Source organism: Cervus elaphus, chromosome 4 (genome assembly GCF_910594005.1).
Source record: "Cervus elaphus chromosome 4, mCerEla1.1, whole genome shotgun sequence".
Taxonomy (NCBI): Eukaryota; Metazoa; Chordata; class Mammalia; order Artiodactyla; family Cervidae; genus Cervus; species Cervus elaphus.
Genome location: NC_057818.1, coordinates 59,951,507 through 59,959,123, shown reverse-complemented (window position 1 = coordinate 59,959,123; position 7,617 = coordinate 59,951,507). Strand labels below are relative to the sequence as shown.

General features: G+C 42.5%; 1 pseudogene; it reads right to left on the bottom strand.

Annotated features, from left to right (window-relative positions):
- Positions 1 to 6,575: 6,575 nt before the first annotated feature.
- On the bottom strand, positions 6,576 to 7,386 carry LOC122692823 (annotated as a pseudogene).
- Between the last annotated feature and the right edge of the window lie 231 nt (positions 7,387 to 7,617).

The following is a 7,617-nucleotide window of genomic DNA, read 5'->3' as shown; positions in this document are numbered from 1 at the left end:
TGCTGAATTCGGGTTGTCAGCATTTTTGTATCTATGCTTCTAAGAGATAAATGCTCTGTAGATTTCTTTCATTTTGGTGTTTTCATCTGGCTTTAGCTATCAGGGCAATATTGGCCTCAAAGTAAGCTGGGAAGTGCTTCCTCCCCTTCTGTTTTTGGAAGAGTTTGAGAAGAACTGGTTATTATTTTTGCAAACGTTTTGGTAGAACTCAGTGAAACCATTGGGGCCTGTGCTTCTCTTTGTGGGTGGTTTTTACTATTAATTCAGTATATTCCATGTATTCCAGACACAAGGACATTTCTGCTGTACTTTCTATTCCACAGAAAAGGGATAAAACTCTACACAGCAGTCTCAGTCAGCTTTTGTCAATAGAGCAGTTCAGGTCAGATCAGGTTCTGCCCCCAGTGACTCATATAAAAGAATTTCTGCAATGTGCATCACAGCTCCTGCAGTGCTACTAAGCCAGCCATGGCCCACTTGTCCTCATCTAACTTGTAGGGCCAGCTTCTGTCTTTGGCTGGGCTGAAGAGGCTCTTAAACTACCAGAGGAAACTGAGGCATTTTCTTTCCTCTGGGACATTTGTGGAGTTCTGGTCTGGTCGCTCTGTAAGAGCCCACATCACACCCACAACACACTCTGGGTCTGTTCTTCCATCTGGAATACACAGCTGGGCAGGGGAGGACTGATGACAGGCATGTGCTGAGACTTTGGATATTCTGATGAGAACCAGGGACAGGAGAGATGGGCCTTCCTTCCGGCTGCTCTTTCTGTAATTTCTTGTGGGTTTGGAAAGGGGAAGTGGCATCAAGTCCACTTCCTCAATCCCTCAGCCCTCTGTCGTCGACCACTGCCCAGCTGAGGTCTTCACCTCCAGGACCATCATCCCAGCCTCTTCCCTGGCTCCAGGCTTTGTTGACCCTGGAAAGATCTCCCCAAGTCTTACTGATCCCCGTCCCTCAGGGCAAGTTCAAGCCCCTCACCCTGCTATTTAGAGGCTCCTCAGGATCTGACCCCTACACTCTGACTCCTCCACATTCATTGTGCCACTCGGTCTCACTTTCCCACTCTGCACACCGAGTTACTTGTTCCCCTGACAAATGAGAAGACAGGCCTTCCAGGTAGAGGTTCATGTTACAGGCAAAAGACTGGAGATGCTGAAGCATGTGTGGGTTTACAGGAACCAAGAACATTTCCCAGGGAGTGGGGACTGCTGAGACTGGGAAGATCTGAATCCTGGGTGCCAAGGTGACTGCATCCTTCCCTTTACTCCCCTAATCCAGGTGTCACCAAGTCCCAATCTGCCTCCTTGGGAATCTCGTCACCCTCATTACCTGCCACTTCCCTCACTCTACCTGCTCCACCTTGCTTAGACCAGAATTCTCTCAGGTTTCCTAGCCTCCTCCTGCCCTTCAATTCGGATGCTGTCACTACTTTGCCAAAACCCCCTGTGATTTCTTCTGCCTTGCAGGCTAAAGCTTCCATCTTCAGCTCACTCCAAAATACTCGCCCTGGAGTCAGCCTCATCTCCTTATGCTCTCGATGCCTCTGTGCATCAGCAGTGGAGCTCAGCTATCTCTGGACCACACATGTGAGGACGGTGACATCAGCGGTCTGCAAAGGACCACACTCAGTGCTCAAATCTTGAGCAGCCCCTCCCACACTGACTCGGGCTTGCCCATGTGCCTTGACTTGGCCTGTGAGGTAAGCAGAAGTTTAAAGGCACTTGGAACCTGCGACTTGTTCTCTTAGAAATTGCTCTGGAGCCATCCACCATTGAATAAAGAGATCCAGCCACCCTGGAGCAGCCAAATGCTGGGAGAGGTACACCAGGCCTTGGCTGAGGGCTAGACTCGGGAGTGAAGAAGTCACTTTGAATGTCGCAAGAGTGAAGAAGTCACCTTGAACTTTGCAGCCCCAGCAGACACCACACAGAGCAGATCCTTCCCGATGAGCCAAGCCCAGACTGCAGAATGATGAGGGATGATACATATCACTGTTTTAAGTCACTAAGTGTTGGGGGATGGGTTGAAAGGCAGGAAAACGTAAGTGGGACACCACGGATCATTCATTATTGGCAGGCTGCTGGCTAAGGCAGAATATTCAACATCATGCTGCAAGTGATTACACTACCCATGGCCCCACCCCATTAACTCCTCACTCACTCAGTCCTTCAAGTATTTACATTTAGGAAGGCACATGTATGTGTGTGTGAGGCAGCAGGGTGCAGAGAGCATTAGGCTGAGGTTACCCACAGGCCCTGTCCTTAGGAAATGAATGTCAGCTAGCATGAAGAAGAAGAGGGTCTCCTTCGCCCTCATCCCCCAGGGTTTGATCTGCTCTAACAAACAGTAGGGACTCAGTAACATGAGAGCTGAGCTGGTGAAAGCAACCTGCCACCAAACACCAAGGTCCCCGCCACCCTGCAAGGCCAGATTTCACTCGGGTGCCACGTCCTCTGTGAAACCTTACACATACCATCTGCGTCATCTGTTGCTCCTTCCGAGGGCTCTTTGGAACCTGCATCAGTTAAACTCTGGGTGACTTGCCAAGTGATGAAACCCCAAAGTAACTTATACATTTAACTCTCCCATGTGATGGGTAACCAGAGTGGGCCTCAACAGCATCAGGAAACCTGGGCTCCTCCCGTGTTGTCCTGCTGCCTTGCTGGGCCTGCACTTCTCAGATCACTTCCTGGCCTGGGATGGCTGCACCCACTCCTGCCATTAGGTCCACATTCCAGAGCACAGGAAGGAGGGGGAAACATTATTTCCCCACTTAGGATGCATTGTAGAAGATGCCCATGTCACTTCTGTTCACATATTACTGGTCCGAATTTAGGATTGCCAGTTTTCATGTCAAAAAGTGTCTCAGGAGAGTTGTTGTAAGAATCATTAGGTTCCAGTGAAGGAGAGACTTTTGGATTTGTGCCTGCTGGCAGAGGAGGAGCCTTTGGAGCAGCTGGGGCATGGCTTGTAGGAAAATTCTGAAATATTTTATGTTGTTCTAATTGGGCCTTAGTAAAGTTATATCATTTAATTCATATTCATGTAATAAGTGTTCTGTCTGTTCTTGAATATTAGGAAGGCTAGAAGTTACCTTGAAATGGCAGAATTACAGCTTTAATGAGAGCCCAAAAGGGCCAGAAATCAATTGGAATATTTTTTTCTCGGTTTGGTGCCTCGTTCAACATTTTCTTTGACCCAGTGCCAAAATCCTAAATCAAAACTGTCTTTATCAGGGAACCAAGGATTCCGGTTAAACATTGTTTAAAGGCAAGCTTCTATTTGTTGGCATGAAACCAAAAGTCCCTGAGCTTTAAACAAATGGTGAAGAAAAGTAGAGAGATGATGGGGCTTTCCAAACGTTTGAAGTTTAAAGTTTAATCTTCAAGTTTGAAGTTTAAAGGTTAAAGTTGGAAGTTTAAAGTAGAGAAATGAGGGGGCTTTTTAGCCGTTTGTCCCATATCTTAGCACTTACTGACGTCAATAGGCCCTGAGTCACTCTGTCTGAGATTCCACGTATACCAGAGTCCCTGTTCTGGCCACCACTTGATGGGGTCATTTAATGGATACAGAGAGAGACAAAAAAGGCATGGGGACCTAAGCTCTGATGGAGCAAAGGTGCTTTAATTATCTTTTTGTGAGTATATGTAGACTGTTGTACAAGGAATTTCTTTCGACAATGATAAAGATCAGAAAACTAAATGTACAGCAAGCATTACCAAGGGAACAAGGGATTAACGATGGTCATAAGGTCAAGAGACAATCCATAGCTCAAGAAAGAGGATCAAGACAAAGTAGTTTTCTCATAAAGAGAATGTTTACTGAGGGAGACCCAAGCCTGTCTCACATACTGACCCCAGCCCGTGGAGCAGCTTGCTGTTCCACAGATAAGGAACAGAGGATTTATGAGAAACAGCATGTAGGAATCCTCCTGTTAAACATCACCTGACAGGAAGGGAGGCCTGGTATACTGCGGTTCATTGGGTCGCAAAGAGTCAGACATGATGAGCGAGTGAACTGAAATAAAATGAATCGAAAATCTTGCAGAAAACAATGTCCAGGACTTGAGGGTGTCACATGTAAGCCTATGAAACATTTTTTAAAATAAAATCTATCCTTCTTAAACTCTTCCAAAAAGTTGAAGAGGAGGGGACCACTCTTAAATTTATTCTATCAGGCTATCTCTACACTGATATCAGTACTATAATGAGACCCTACAGAAAATTGCACATCATTTTCTTGATGAATATGGTTGAAAAAAGTTTTCAAGAAAATATTAGCAGGCAGAATTCAACAATCTATAAAGTGTATCATAAATGATTATCATGTAGCATTCTTCCAGAGATGCATGTATGGTTAAAAATCCACAAATCAATCCACGTGACACAGCACATTTCAAAAAGGAAGAGAAACACAAGATTGTGTCAACAGATGTAGAAAAAGCATTGACAAAATCGAACATCCATTCACGGTAAATACTCTCAGAAAAATAGTCATAGAGAAAATACATCTCAACATAATAAAGGCCATTTATGACAAACCCATAGAGGTGGATATCTGAAAGCATTTTCCTCTAAAATCAGGACCAAGGGGAGGATGCTCACTCTTGCCACTCTGGTTTAACAGGGGGGAGGTCCTAGCAACAGCATTTGTACAAAATTGTAATAAGAGACATCCAACGCGTAAGAGAAGTAACACTGTCACTACTACAGAGAAATGATACTTTATATAGAAAACCCTAATATCTCCACCACAAAGCTAACTAATGAATTCAGTACACACAAACACACACACACACACAATGGAATATTCCTCACGGCTTAAGGGTAAAATCTTGCTGCTTCTAACATAGATGGAGCTGGATATCATTCTGTTTAGTGAATTAAGTCAGACAGAGAAAGACAAATACGGTATATTATCACTTGGCGTATGGAATCTAAAACTAGTACAAAAAGATGAAAATAATGAAGTAGAAAAAACTCTCACACATAGATAATAAACTAGTGTTTACCAGTGGGGAGAAAAGTGGGAGGGGGCAAGACAGAGTAAAGATTCAGAGGTACACACTACCATGTATAAAATAAATAAACTACAAGGACATACTTACAGCACAGGGAATATGGCCAATAGCTCATAATAGCTTAAAACAAAGTATAACCTATATATTGAACCACAATGTTATACCTCTGCCACTACCATAATACAGTAAATCAACTCTAATTCAAAGAAAAATTTAACATAAAAGAAGAGTTCTGCATTGTGATATGTGGTTGTGATGGCAGGCATATTACAATATTTACATGTAACAAATTACCAAATCTTATACTTTAAATTTACACAATGTTATATGTCAAATATATTTCAGTTTGAAAAATCTCCTGAAATATAGTTTTCTTTCAGCATGATTTTTATTGTACTTCACTTCAACTGCTCATTTCTACATGAAAATATTTTAATGTGCTAATCTCCCTGCAAGACTCTTTCTAATAAATACTGCCATCTCTGTTAACATTTAAATCAGTTCTAATGAGGTGGATGAAACTGGAGCCCATTATACAGAGTGAAGGAAGCCAGAAAGAAAAACACCAAAAAGTATACAAAGGCATATATATGGAATTTAGAAAGATGGTGATGATAACTCTATATGCAAGACAGAAAAAGAGACACAGATGTATAAAACAGAATTTTGGACTCTGTGGGAGAAGGCGAGGGTGGGATGATCTGAGAGAAAAGCATTGAAACGTGTATTATCAATTGTGAAACAGATTGCCAGTCCAGTTTTGATGCATGAGACAAGTGCTCAGGGCTGGTGCCCTAGGATGACCCTAGGAGCGAGGTGGGATAGAGGTGGGAGGGGGGTTCAAGATGAGGAACACATGCAAATCCATGACTGATTCATATTAATGTATGGCAAAAATCACTACAATATTGTAAAGTAATTAGTCTCCAACTGATATAAATGAAGGAAAAAGAAAAAAAAAGGTTAACTCTAAACTTGTAACTGGCTTCCAAACACTTACCTAATTTTACCTTCGAGTGCTAACCAGGGTATTCTTTACTCTGTAAGGACATCAATTTGTTCAATTTTATTTCTGACTACTGTACACATTGATCCATTTTCATGTATACTTTAATCTATAATTCCATACCTACTTCATTTCTGGGAAATTTGGTTAGACTAAAAGTAACATATTTGGATACTTCATAATATGCAGATTATTTCAAGGCCTGTTGTTTATTGCATAAACATGAACTCTTTTTCTACAAGAAAACTTCACTGATATATTCATATTTCATGACAATATATTTCAATTGGTCTTTATATTGAAGAAGATACTTGGCATGTCCGGTATAATATTATCTTGAGATTCAAATTTTAAATTAGGATTCTGAGGGTGAATAAATGAACTGGCAACTGATCGTAATAGAAATAAATAAAATTCACACTTTTCTCATAATAGTAGAGGACTTTGCATTTCTTACCCAGGCCAAATAGAGTCTGTGTACACTGGAGTTCTGGCTCATGAGCAGAAAGGGGCTGACAGTTGGGAAACACGCTGCAATTATTATACTCATGTCCACAAGGAACCAGCTGGGCTGATCAAAAAGAGCCAAAAGAACTTGAAAGGTGGAGGAAAGAATATAAAAGTAGACAAAGGTGCTCCCGAGCAGAAGGATGAATTTAGTAGCTCTGGACTCAGGGGAGGACCTGGAGGAGGCATCAGTCCTACGAATGTGCTGGACCTGCTGCTTATGTCTGTACAGGATGAGAACCATGGAGCTGCCGACCCAGAGCATGAGCCCCAAACATAAAACATCAGGGAACAACAGCAATGCTGCATATAAAGAGTCTTCAGACTTGTCATTAACAATAGAAGAACAGTAGCCAAAATCTCTTTCCTCTGTGATGTTTTTGTCACTCCATTTGCCAGTCATATTGAAAGGAAAAATGACATTTACCAGCATTTGCAGGATCCAACACAGGAAAATAGAGAGAACCATGTATTTGGGAGCTGTTACTTTCAGCGCTGCCCACCTGGAGTTCCAGGGACTGATCGTGATCACCTGAAAGACACTCAAGAGGCAGATGCTACTGATGGACACTCCCGTCCCCACTCTGTGCAGAAAGAAGAGAAGTTTGCAGCCAACATCACTGTGGATATGCTTCGACCCAAAGACTGCCATTGTCTGGGGGACCCCTTTACAGAGGAGGACCAAGGAGTTGGCCACAATGAGGTGCTTAAGGATCAAATCTGTGGACATTAACCTGTAACCCATGAAGTGAAGGACGATATAACTGCAAAGGAGTGAGAAATTCCCCAGGATTCCAACCACGATCTGTGTTAAGATGATCATGCCTATCATGAAAAAGCTGCTGGCCATCCTCTCAGTTCACAGTCACTGGTACTTTTGAGTTAGAATGTCCTGTGTGGGAATATGAGGCATGGGTTACATGCATCGTGTCAACTGAAATTCAATATTCTCCACTTAACAATAGTTCCACTTGGAAATATTTTCTTCTTGTGTTTCTGTTACCAGCAGCCTTCAAAGGGTTTCATGTATAACATTTAAAGAGAACTAATATGTAAAATTAATCAATGAAGATACTCATGT